The sequence below is a fragment of the Pongo abelii genome, chromosome 1 (genome assembly GCF_028885655.2).
Source record: "Pongo abelii isolate AG06213 chromosome 1, NHGRI_mPonAbe1-v2.0_pri, whole genome shotgun sequence".
NCBI classification, from domain to species: domain Eukaryota; kingdom Metazoa; phylum Chordata; class Mammalia; order Primates; family Hominidae; genus Pongo; species Pongo abelii.
Window position 1 is genome coordinate 75802220 of NC_071985.2, and position 12927 is coordinate 75815146.

General features: G+C 38.8%; 1 protein-coding gene and 1 non-coding gene across 13 annotated transcripts in view; one reads left to right on the forward strand and one right to left on the reverse strand.

Annotated features, from left to right (window-relative positions):
- The window catches only part of RABGAP1L (RAB GTPase activating protein 1 like), an 857048-nt gene that overhangs the window by 810447 nt on the left and 33674 nt on the right, over window positions 1-12927 (reverse strand). For 2 of the 12 annotated variants that reach the window (XM_054551290.2, XM_063724430.1), the window contains exon 2: window positions 1911-2072. The gene's annotated coding sequence lies outside the window, so the exon portion shown is untranslated. 12 annotated transcript variants of the gene reach the window in all.
- Window positions 5978-6079, forward strand: LOC112131505 (small nucleolar RNA U13). The gene has a single exon (XR_002913562.1). It is a non-coding gene; the product is annotated as a small nucleolar RNA U13 (small nucleolar RNA).

Consider the following 12927-nt stretch of genomic DNA (forward strand, 5'->3'; position numbering starts at 1 on the left):
CCAATCTAGCAAGGCAGGCCAACATTCAAATTCAGGAAATACAGAGAACACCACAAAGATACTCCTCAAGAAGAGCAACTCCAAGACACATAATTGTCAGATTTACCAAAGTTGAAATGAAGAAAAAAATGTTAAGGGCAGCCAGAGAGAAAGGTCGGGTTGCCCACAAAGGGAAGCCCATCAGACTAACAGCGGATCTCTCCACAGAAACTCTACACGCCAGAAGAGAGTGGGGGCCAATATTCAACATTCTTAAAGAAAAGAATTTTCAACCCAGAATTTCATATCCAGCCAAACTAAGCTTCATAAGTGAAGGAGAAATAAAATACTTTACGCACAAGCAAGTGCTGAGAGATTTTGTCACCACCAGGCCTGCCCTAAAAGAGCTCCTGAAGGGAAGCACTAACCATGGAAAGGAACAACTGGTACCAGCCACTGCAAAAACATGCGAAATTATAAAGACCATCGAGGCTAGGAAGAAACTGCATCAACTAATGAGCAAAATAACCAGCTAACATCATAATGACAGGATCAAATTCGCACATAATAATACTAACCTTAAATGTAAATGGGCTAAATGCTCCAATTAAAAGGCACAGACTGGCAAATTGGATAAAGACTCAAGACCCATCAGTGTGCTGTATTCAGGAAACCCATCTCACATGCAGAGACACACATAGGCTCAAAATAAAGGGATGCAGGAAGATCTACCAAGCAAATGGAAAACAAAAAAAGGCAGGGGTTGCAATCCTAGTCTCGGATAAAACAGACTTTAAACCAACAAAGATCAAAAGAAACAAAGAAGGCCATTACATAATGGTAAAGGGATCAATTCGACGAGAAGAACTAACTATCCTTAATATATATGCACCCAATACAGAAGCACCCAGATTCATAAAGCAAGTCCTGAGTGACCTACAAAGAGACTTAGACTCCCACACATTAATAATGGGAGACTTTAACACCCCACTGTCAACATTAGACAGATCAACGAGACAGAAAGTTAACAAGGATATCCAGGAATTGAACTCAGCTCTGCACCAAGCAGACCTAATAGACATCTACAGAACTCTTCACCCCAAATCAACAGAATATACATTCTTTTCAGCACCACACTACACCTGTTCCAAAGTTGACCACATAGTTGGAAGTAAAGCACTCCTCAGCAAATGTAAAAGAACAGAAATTATAACAAACTGTCTCTCAGACCACAGTGCAATCAAATTAGAACTCAGGATTAAGAAACTCACTCAAAACAGCTCACCTACATGGAAACTGAACAACTTGCTCCTGAATGACTACTGGGTACATAACGAAATGAAGGCAGAAATAAAGATGTTCTTTGAAACCAACAAGAACCAAGACACAACATACTAGAATCTCTGGTACACATTCAAAGCAGTGTGTAGAGGGAAATTTATAGCACTAAATGCCCACAAGAGAAAGCAGGAAAGATCTAAAATTGACACCCTAACATCACAATTAAAAGAACTAGAAAAGCAAGAGCAAACACATTCAAAAGCTAGCAGAAGGCAAGAAATAACTAAGATCAGAGCAGAACTGAAGGAAATAGAGACAAAAAAAACCCTTCAAAAAATCAATGAATCCAGGAGCTGGTTTTTTAAAAAGATCAACAGAATTGATAGACCGCTAGCAAGACTAATAAAGAAAAAAAGAGAGAAGAATCAAATAGACGCAACAAAAAATGACAAAGGGGATATCACCACTGATCCCACAGAAATACAAACTACCATCAGAGAATACTATAAACACCTCTACGCAAATAAACTAGAAAATCTAGAAGAAATGGATAAATTCCTCGACACATACACTCTCCCAAGACTAAACCAGGAAGAAGTTGAATAGACCAATAACAGGCTCTGAAATTGAGGCAATAATTAATAGCTTACCAACCAAAAGAAGTCCAGGACCAGATGGATTCACAGCCAAATTCTACCACAGGTGCAAGGAGGAGCTGGTACCATTCCTTCTGAAAGTATTCCAATCAATAGAAAAAGAGGGAATCCTCCCTAACTCATTTGATGAGGCCAGCATCATCCTGATACCAAAGCCTGGCAGAGACACAACAAAAAAAGAGAATTTTAGACCAATATCTTTGATGAACATTGATACAAAAATCCTCAATAAAATATTGGCAAACCGAATCCAGCAGCACATCGAAAAGCTTATCCACCATGATCAAGTGGGCTTCATCCCTGGGATGCAAGGCTGGTTAAACATATGCAAATCAATAAATGTAATCCAGCATATAAACAGAACCAAACACAAAAACCACACGATTATCTCAATAGATGCAGAAAAGGCCTTTGACAAAATTCAACAACCCTTCATGCTAAAAACTCTCAATAAATTACATATTGATGGGACGTATCTCAAAATAGTAAGAGCTATCTATGACAAACCCACAGCCAATATCATACTGAATGGGCAAAAACTGGAAGCATTCCCTTTGAAAACTGGCACAAGACAGGGATGCCCTCTCTCACCACTCCTATTCAACACAGTGTTGGAAGTTCTGGCCAGGGCAATTAGGCAGGAGAAGGGAATAAAGGGCATTCAATTAGGAAAAGAGGAAGTCAAATTGTCCCTGTTTGCAGATGACATGATAGTATATCTAGAAAACCCCATCATCTCAGCCCAAAATCTCCTTAAGCTGATAAGCAACTTCAGCAAAGTCTCAGAATACAAAATCAATGTGCAAAAATCACAAGCATTCTTATACACCAATAACAAACAGAGAGCCAAATCATGAGTGAACTCCCATTCACAATTGCTACAAAGAGAATAAAATACCTAGGAATCCAACTTACAAGGGATATGAAGGACCTCTTCAAGGAGAACTACAAACCACTGCTCAAGGAAATAAAAGAGGATACAAACAAATAGAAGAACATTCCATGCTCATGGATAGGAAGAATCAATATCATGAAAATGGCCATACTGCCCAAGGTAATTTATAGATTCAATGCCATCCCCATCAGGCTACCAATGACTTTCTTCACAGAATTGGAAAAAACTACTTTAAAGTTCATATGGAACCAAAAAAGAACCCACATTGCCAAGTCAATCCTAAGCCAAAAGAACAAAGCTGGAGGCATCACGCTACCTGACTTCAGACTATACTACAAGGCTGCAGTAACCAAAACATCATGGTACTGGTACCAAAACAGAGATATAGACCAATGGAACAGAACAGAGCCCTCAGAAATAATGCCGCATATCTACAACCATCTGATCTTTGACAAACCTGACAAAAACAAGAAATGGGGAAAGGATTCCCTATTTAATAAATGTTACTGGGAAAACTGGCTAGCCATATGTAGAAAGCTGAAACCGGATCCCCTCCTTACACCTTATACAAAAATTAATTCAAGATGGATTAAAGACTTACATGTTAGACCTAAAACCATAAAAACCCTAAAAGAAAACCTAGGCAATACCATTCAGGACATAGGCATGGGCAAGGACTTCATGTCTAAAACACCAAAAGCAATGGCAACAAAAGCCAAAATTGACAAATGGGATCTAATTAAGCTAAAGAGCTTCTGCACAGCAAAAGAAACTACCATCAGAGTGAACAGGCAACCTACAGAATGGGAGAAAATTTTTGCAACCTACTCATCTGACAAAGGGCTAATATCCAGAATCTACAATGAACTCAAACAAACTTACAAGAAAAAAACAAACAACCCCATCAACAAGTGGGCGAAGGATATGAACAGACACTTCTCAAAAGAAGACATTTATGCAGCCAAAAGACACATGAAAAAATGCTCATCATCACTGGCCATCAGAGAAATGCAAATCAAAACCATAATGAGATACCATCTCACCCCAGTTAGAATGGCAATCTTCAAAAAGTCAGGAAACAACAGGTGCTGGAGAGGATGTGGGGAAATAGGAACACTTTTACACTGTTGGTGGGACTGTAAACTAGTTCAACCGTTGTGGAAGTCAGTGTGGCGATTCCTCAGGGATCTAGAACTAGAAATACCATTTGACCCAGCCTTCCCATTACTGGGTATATATCCAAAGGATTATAAATCATGCTGCTATAAAGACACATGCACACATATGTTTATAGTGGCACTATTCACAATAGAAAAGACTTGGAACCAACCCAAATGTCCATCAATGATAGACTGGATTAAGAAAGTGTGGCACATATACACCATGGAATACTATGCAGCCATAAAAAATGATGAGTTCATGTCCTTTGTAGGGACATGGATGAAGCTGGAAACCATCATTCTCAGCAAACTATCGCAAGGACAAAAAAACAAACACCGCATGTTCTCACTCATAGGTGGGAATTGAACAATGAGAACACATGGACACAGGAAGGGGAACATCACACACCAGGGACTGTTGTGGGGTGGGGGGAGGGGGGAGGGATAGCATTATGAGATATACCTAATGCTAAATGACAAGTTAATGGGTGCAGCACACCAACATGGCACACGTATACATATGTAACAAACCTGCACGTTGTGCACTTGTACCCTAAAACTTAAAGTATAATAATAAAAAAAAGAAAAAAAAAGCCAAGCAATAATAGCATGAGAAGTAGTTTAACAAAAAAAAGAAAAATACAAGCATACATTCCCTTTAGACTCTAGCACATTGTGTAGCATCTAAATAAAATAAATGATGATAGAATAAAGTACATATCACAGCTAAAGAATAGTTTCTAGGCCGGGTGCGGTGGCACCTGTAATCCCAGCCCCTTGGGAGGCCAAGGTGGGCGGATCACCTGAGCTCAGGAGTTCGAGACTAGACTAACCAACATGGTGAAACTCCATCTCTACTAAAACAAACAAAAATTAGCCGGGTGTGGTGGTGGGTGCCTGTAATCCCACCTACTCAGGAGGCGGAGGCAGGAGAATCACTTGAGTAAGACTCCATCTCAAAAAAAAAAAAAAAAAAATTTCTACACTGGGTGTGGTGGCTCACACCTGTAATTTCAACACATTGGGAGCCTGCGGCAGATTACTGCTTGAGGCCAAAAGTTCAAGACCAGCCTGAGCAACAGAGGGAGACTCTGTCTCTACAAAAAAAGAAAAATTAAAACTAAAATTAAAAAATAGTTTCTATAAACTACCATAATGATAGGAGCAGACTAAAACAAAAATTAATGACCAAAGTGAGCACCTCTTTCTGAATGAAAGAAAAGTGACATATAAAACGACGGCCCTGGTGGTTGCTACTGAAGGGACAAGAAAAGAAACTTGTTTAAACAGGCAAAGCCACAGTGACTTCAGATGTGGATAACTGAAACCAAATGGGGACACATTGAAAAAGTTTTTCATCTTTTTTCAAGACAAAAGACACTGTGCTTTATCCTATAAAGGTTATTTATATAAATGCAAAATACCAGCAGGGACAAGAGAACATAGCTAAAATTGTATGTATCAAATAATATTGCAGCATAATTATTAGAAAAACAAGGTTCAACGTGACTAGAAAACAAATATAGCAGGAAACAAACATGATCTCAATCCCAGAAATGTCAAGTAAACAAAAAAGCACAGAAAATTTAAACCTTGGAAGTATCAAAGTGGCATAAACTAAATATAACACAATTTGTAACCTTCAAAATATAACTTGTGCCACCTCTGGAAGCAGTTTCAACAATCTCCCCAACTGATTAAATCTACTCTAGTAAAATATGATTATTCTATAGGTTTATGGCAAAAACATCTGTATATACATGTTTTCTAGGAGCCATCCCTCTACCTCATATACAGATTTCTTTTTAATTTTTACTCACATTCAGGTAACTGTAGATAATAACCTAATGGACTAATCAAGTACAAAAAGGTATAAAATTTTCCTGTCAAGAATAGAAGCTGTTATGCCAGCTTATTTTGCTAATTTGCCAAAGAGTAAGATATATGTGTTTCACATTTTAGAAACACCAGATTGTTAGCTAACACCTACACAAGAACTTATATAGATCCTTTTGTAGTTCATAAGCATGATAACTGGGTTTTCACACACATATGAGATGTGCCTCCCTCAAACCTTGCTACAGCATTGGTACATTATCTGTCTAACATGGAAAAAAAGACATCTCAGGTACCTATTTTAGCTTATTTGATTTTTACTTCCCTCTTACTCTAACTTGTTACAAAAATCTCAAATCTTAATGAAAACAATGAATATGACTTCTTTAACATTTATTTTCTCTTTAAAGAAATACCTGGATTTAAATCTATAAACCTCATATTTGTTTCCTATGAGTAATCATGACTAGAGAGAACCTACGAAAGTATTTTTTAGAGCCAATAATTCTAAGAATAGCTATTACTTCCTTCATGGATTTTTCAGTTTTCCCTCAATCACCCTCACTGTTATTTCCCTGAAGCATTGTGCCAAACCACATTATGAGGGAGGGGAGACAAGAACCATCAACACTGATTTTTGAGTCATGGAAACCCGGAATAAAATTTGCCCTATTTAAGATTTTCAAAAGACCGTTAGAGATATTGAATTGACTCTCACAATCATGAAGGAATACACTATTAAGGAATAATGAACAAAACAACTGATTTTTTAAAACAGAATGTTTTAGAACTGAAAAACAATGTATGGGCCGGGCATGGTGGCTCACACCTGTAATCCCAGCACTTTGGGAAGCCAAAGTGGGCAGATCACTTGCGGTCAGGAGTTCGAGACCAGCCTGGTCAAAATAGTGAAACCCCGTCTCTACTAAAAATACAGAAATTAGCTGAGTGTGGTAGTATACGCCTGTAATCCTAGCTGCTCAGGAGGCTCAGGCAGGAGAATTGCTTGAATCTGGCAGGCAGAGGTTGCAGTGAGCCAAGACCACACCACTGCACCTCAGCCTGGGCAACAGAGCGAGACCCTGTCTTAAAAAAGAAAAAAAACAATACATGAATAAAATTGCCTCCACTAAAATATATGACTCAAGACCTTACTGGTCGAGTGGGTAAAATAACATAAAATTCAGGTCTGATATGTCCATAATTTTCATATCCCATAACTTTAAGTGTTTATATTTAAGGCATTGAATTTTTTAATTTTCCTCAGTAATAAGAACTTTTTCTTTTGTTGAGACGGAGTTTCGCTCTTGTTGCCCAGGCTGGAGTGCAATGGCGCAATCTTGGTTCACTGCAACCTCTGCTTCCCAGGTTCAAGCGACTCTCCTGCCTCAGCCTCCCGAGTAGCTGGGATTACAGGCATGCGCCACCACGCCCGGCTAATTTTGTATTTTTAGTACAGACGGGGTTTCTCCATGTTGGTGAGGCTGGTCTTGAACTCCCAACCTCAGGTGATCCACCCGCCTCAGCCTCCCAAAGTGCTGGGATTATAGGCGTGAGCCACCATGCCCGGCCCTGGCCCTCATCTCTTTTCCCATTAATGCTGGAGGGGGCTCCTCACAAGCCAAGACACCTGTTAGTTGTTGGACTCACTCTTGATGACCAAGGTGCCCAGCCAGTAATACGAACTTTTAAATATTACTTTACATCAATTCCCCAGTACAGTGCAATGCATGCTGCTGCTGATCAGAAAATCTCATTTCCAATGCACCCTGTTGGTATCAGAAAATCCTCATTTGATTACTAAAAAGATTTTCATTTTGGAAAGACTTATTTCCATGTTACCTCAACAATCATCTTAAATCAAATAAATCAAAATACTAACCCAGAATCCAAAAAGCTTAAAAATTCAACTATTCTCAATTTACTCTCATTAAGTCAATTCCCTGAATTTAGGGATTATTTACTGTGTGTCCTTCTCTCTCTAAAGGCCAAGAGTAATATCACAAATCTGCAAGTCATTGTGAGGCTGGTTTAGTACAGTAAATAACTCCAAAATGAACCTGACAATAATGTATTTATTACTTCAAGAAACTCCTGATGGCCTTTCTCTGTATATTATAAACAAGATCTAAACCATATACACTATGGATTTGGACATTTTTATCATTACAGCATGAATATTTAAAAATCAAGAAAAGTAACAATTATTTACCAAGAACTAGTCAATCACTTTTATAGTCTCCAAATATAATCAACTTAGAACAGTGTTTCTAAGTCATAATAAGCATCTGTATTTCAAAAAAGGTTTCCAGCTGATCATGATACATATACCCAATTACTTTAAATATGCACATTTTAGAGGAGTATGCTATGTAATCTCCTTATCTAATTTAATTCATACAACATTCACACAACCAATAATTACTGGGTCCATCTTCTGTAACAGGAACTATGGTTGATTCTGAAAACACACTCATATAAAATGGGTTTTTCTGCACTTCATGAAAAGGTGTCAGCTACATGCCCAGAACTCCAAGAATATCTACATAACACACACCATAACAATTTTTTTTTTTTTTAGACGGAGTTTCGCTCTCATTACCCAGGCTGGAATGCAATGGCGCAATCTCAGCTCCCTGCAACCTCTGCCTCTTGGGTTCAAGTGATTCTCCTGCCTCAGCCACCTGAGTGGCTGAGATTACAGGTGCCCGCAACCATGCCCGGCTAATTTTTGTATTTTTAGTAGAGACAGGGTTTCGCCATGTTGTCCAGGCATTACAGATATTTTAAAAACAAGAGATCAGATGTATTGTGCTATGCTTAAGAAACAGAGAATCGAGCAGTGTGACAGAGGGGTTGTGAATGAGCAAAATTAAGGAAACAAATTCTATGGTTTTCCAAGTGTATTACGTGGAAACTCAGGGGCTCCTTTCACCAAGAGGGATCTAAACACATCTTCTACTGACCATCATGATTAAGATCGGGCAGTAATCAGTTTGGAACTAAACCTACTTATAAGAGTTCGAGCCCTTTGGGATATTGATGAGAGGCCATTAAAACCTAACTATTTGACACTCAACTGCTGGAGTCAGACACACTTGGGTTTAATCCTGGCTCTACTATTTATGAGCCTTATAACCTTAGGTGAGTAAATCTCTAAACTTCAACTTCGTTAAGTTTACAGGAAAAATAGTATCTACCATAAAGTTGTTGAGAAAGAGAAAAGGATATAATTCATATGTAAAGCACTGGGCACAGTGCATGGCACATTTTAAAAAGCTAAATAAATATTAATGTTTATCACTTATTGTTCTCTTTTATGATATTATGAATCCCAGATCAGTCATTCCTGGGGCTTCAAGAAATATTGCCACCTTTCATTTGTCTTAAATAAAAAATTTAATATGATCTACATCTACCTTTGTTATAAAACATCTCAAATTCCACCTTATGCTAAGACTAATACTAAGCTGGCAGAGACCTCCCACTTATAAAAATGAGCAGAAGACAAAGTTGATGTCCAAAAAAATACCATAATTCAAATTATGGATACTAGCCTAAACAATGAATGCACATTTCTTCAGAAACAGATTTACTATAAGATACAGGAAAACATGTTTATAAAATTTCTAATTGACATTCTCAGGACAATCCAAGAGAAGATTACAAACAAGAAACTAGAGCAGGAAGTTATGATGAGGAAACAATCTAAGATGTGGAGAAATTGCAGAGAAAAAATAATATGAAAACAACAGCAGAACTGGCCAGCAGATTAGAAACTTCAGTAAAGAGAAAACAAAAAAAAAGAAAAAAGATTAAAAACTCAAAAAATTTTCCCAGAAAGAATAAAAGGATTAAGAAATATAAATGCTGCTCACGCCTGTAATCCCAGCACTTCGGGAGGCTGAGGCAGGTGGATCACAAGGTCAGGAGATCGAGACTATCCTGGCTAACACGGTGAAACCCCGTCTCTACCAAAAAAATACAAAAAATTAGCCGGGCGTGGTGGCGGGCGCCTGTAGTCCCAGCTGCTCGGGAGGCTGAGGCAGGAGAATGGCGTGAACCCAGGAGGCAGAGCTTGCAGTGAGCCAAGATCGCGCCACTGCACTCCAGCCTGGGCGACAGAGCAAGACTCCGTCTCAAAAAAAAAAAAAAAGAAAGAAATATAAATGCTAAGGAAAGAAAAATATGGAGATCATATCCAAAAGAGGCAATCTAAATAAAATAATTCCACAAGAAGAAAATAAAAAGAACTACAGGCTGGGCGTGGTGGCTCACGCTGGGAGGCCAACGCGGGAAGATCACGAGGTCAGGAGATTGAGACCATCCTGGCTAACACGGTGAAACCCTGTCTCTACTAAAAATACAAAAAATTAGCCAGGCATGGTGGTGCATGCCTGTAATCCCAGCTACTCAGGAGGCTGAGGCAGGAGAACCACTTGAACCCAGGAGGCGGAGGTTGCAGTGAGCTGAGATCACGCCACTGCACTCCAGCCTGGACGATAGAGCAAGACTCTGTCTCAAAAAAAAAAAAAAAAAAAAAAAAAAGGAAAGAAGGAAAGAAAGAAAGAAAAGAAAAGAGGAAGGAAGGAAGGAAGGAAGGATTAAGAACCCTACCCAAAGTCACTAGTATCATAACAGGAATTGGAAACCAAACAATCTGGCTCCTCAGTCTGTGGTCTTAAACATATTACACTCTCAAAAAAAATACGAGAAGGAAATTTTTCTAAACTGAAAAAAAAATCTGAATCGGAACATGTACAGATTTTGAGTATATAGGGAAAAATTAATTAAAACATGCCAATATCTAAATACAGCCTAATAAAAACATTTTTTAATCCTACAGAAAAACAAGAAATCAAAAAAGATTATCTACAAAGAGGAAAAAAGGAGAAATGGATAGGAAGGGCCAAGAGCAATCAAGTTAATCTCAGACTTAGCCCTTTCCTCTGGAAAACTAAAAGCCAGATTATAATGGATCAACCCTTAAACTTTCCCAGGGAGAAACATAAAGACCAAAATCTGAGAATCGCATATCTGCACATGTACATAATCAAGTCCTTCTCAACTGAACAAGAACTCAGAAAAGAGATCACTCATATAATATACTCTTCCTGAAAATAATTATCCAAATATATATTCCAGGTTATCAAGAAAGAGCCAAAATTTTAAAACAAACACTCAAGGAGGGGGAAATTAGTCTATAAAGAACTAAGAGTGAACAATAAAATCAATTCACACCATATTAGGGTGAAATCACTTGTGATTCAATGTAAAGACCTCCTGAAAAACCTGACTTTATAAACTGGAAAATAATAATTGGTGTCAATCTAATTTCAAAGCAAACCCTGTGCCCACCAGCAGTCACTACCCATTCTCCCCTTCCCCTGCTTCTGGCAACCACCTATCTGTTGTCTGTCTCTTCCTGTTGCTTTTTCTTCTTATAACTTTTTAGACATTCCTGACTATTCAAGAGACTGTGGCTAAGGCGTGCCAGCCCACCAGATGTCAGGTAACTGATAACAATCTTAGCACTTTTCCTGGGGGGCAATACAGAGCCAACAGGTCACCTTCTCAGAACTGGTCTCTAAGATTTAAAATCCTACTGACAGTCCCAGGCTTTAGAATTAACTGAAGCTGGCTGGGCCCGGTGGCTCAGGCCTGTAATCCCAGCACTTTGGGAGGCCGAGGTGAGCAGATCACGAGGTCAGGAGTTTGAGACCAGCATGGACAACATGGTGAAACCCCATCTCTACTAAAGATACAAAAAATTAGCTGGGCATGGTGGTGCACACCTGTAATCCCAGCTATTTAGGAGGCTGGGGCAGGAGAATCACTTGAACCTCGGAGGCAGAGGTTTCAGTGACCTGACATCGTGCCATTGCCCTCCAGCCCGGGCAACAGGGCAAGACTCTGTCTCCAAAAAAAAAAAAAGAATTAACTGAAGCCTAATCCCATAGATTCTCCACCACCACCACCATTAATTACCACAAGGGAGAAGAGAATGGTTACTACTGACTGAGTGCTTAGTACGAATGCAATTAAAGAGGTACCAAAGCCAAGCAGGTCAGTGTTGACCCCATGCTGGGCACTAAGAATGCCTGGTTTTGAATCATGGCTTCTACATGGATCAGTTTAATGACCCTGAACACGTAACTTGGTCTCTCCATGCCTTAATTTTTTTCAGATGGAGGATAAATATTCCCATCTCACACGATTGTTGTTAACATAAAATGAGTTACCATAAGTGCTTAGAACAGCACACATAAAATTATTGCTCCTATTACTGTAGTAATCATTTAACTATGTATATGTATATCAAAATATCATGTTTTACACCTTAAATGTATACTATTTTAAAAGCTCCTATTTCAAATGACAGGTATTCACTAATGTACAATTGACCCCTATTAATACTCCCTTCCCTAAAACACGTGAAGAATATTTCTGACATTTTATTTTGACAAGAAAATCAAAACCTATACCTGGCATTTTGTTTAATGTTCCTATATATGGTCAAGTCTTCAATATAAGGGCATACCAGCATAAAGGCAATTGTAGTCTTTTGTTTCCTGAAATGAGTAGGTCAGAGAAACAATATTAGTTTAAGTAGACAGGTTTTCTATTTTTGGGGTTTTTTCTGAGACAGAGTCTTGCTCTGTCACCCAGGCTGGAGTACAGTGGCATGATCTCGACTCACTGCAACCTCCACCTCCCAGGTTCAAGAGATTCTCATGCCTCAGCCTCCCGAGTAGCTGGGATTACAGGCATGTGCCACCACGCCCAACTAATTTTTGTATTTTTAGTAGAGACAGGGTTTTGTCATGTTGGCAAGGCTGGTCTTGAACTCCTGACCTCAGATGATCTGCCCGCCTGGGCATTCCAAAATGCTGGGATTACAGGCGTGAGCCACCGCGCCCAGCCAAGTTTTCTACTTTTAACAGCACAATTTAAGAATGTAACAAATGTGGCAGTTATAATTTTTAAAGATGTAAACATTCAAGGTTTGATTTGTTAAGAATAACTGTTAAGGATAACAGTTATCCTTTTATTACTACTATTTGCTAAACCAGAAACTACTACTATAAACCAGAAAGTTCTGGGCATTTTAGTCATGTTT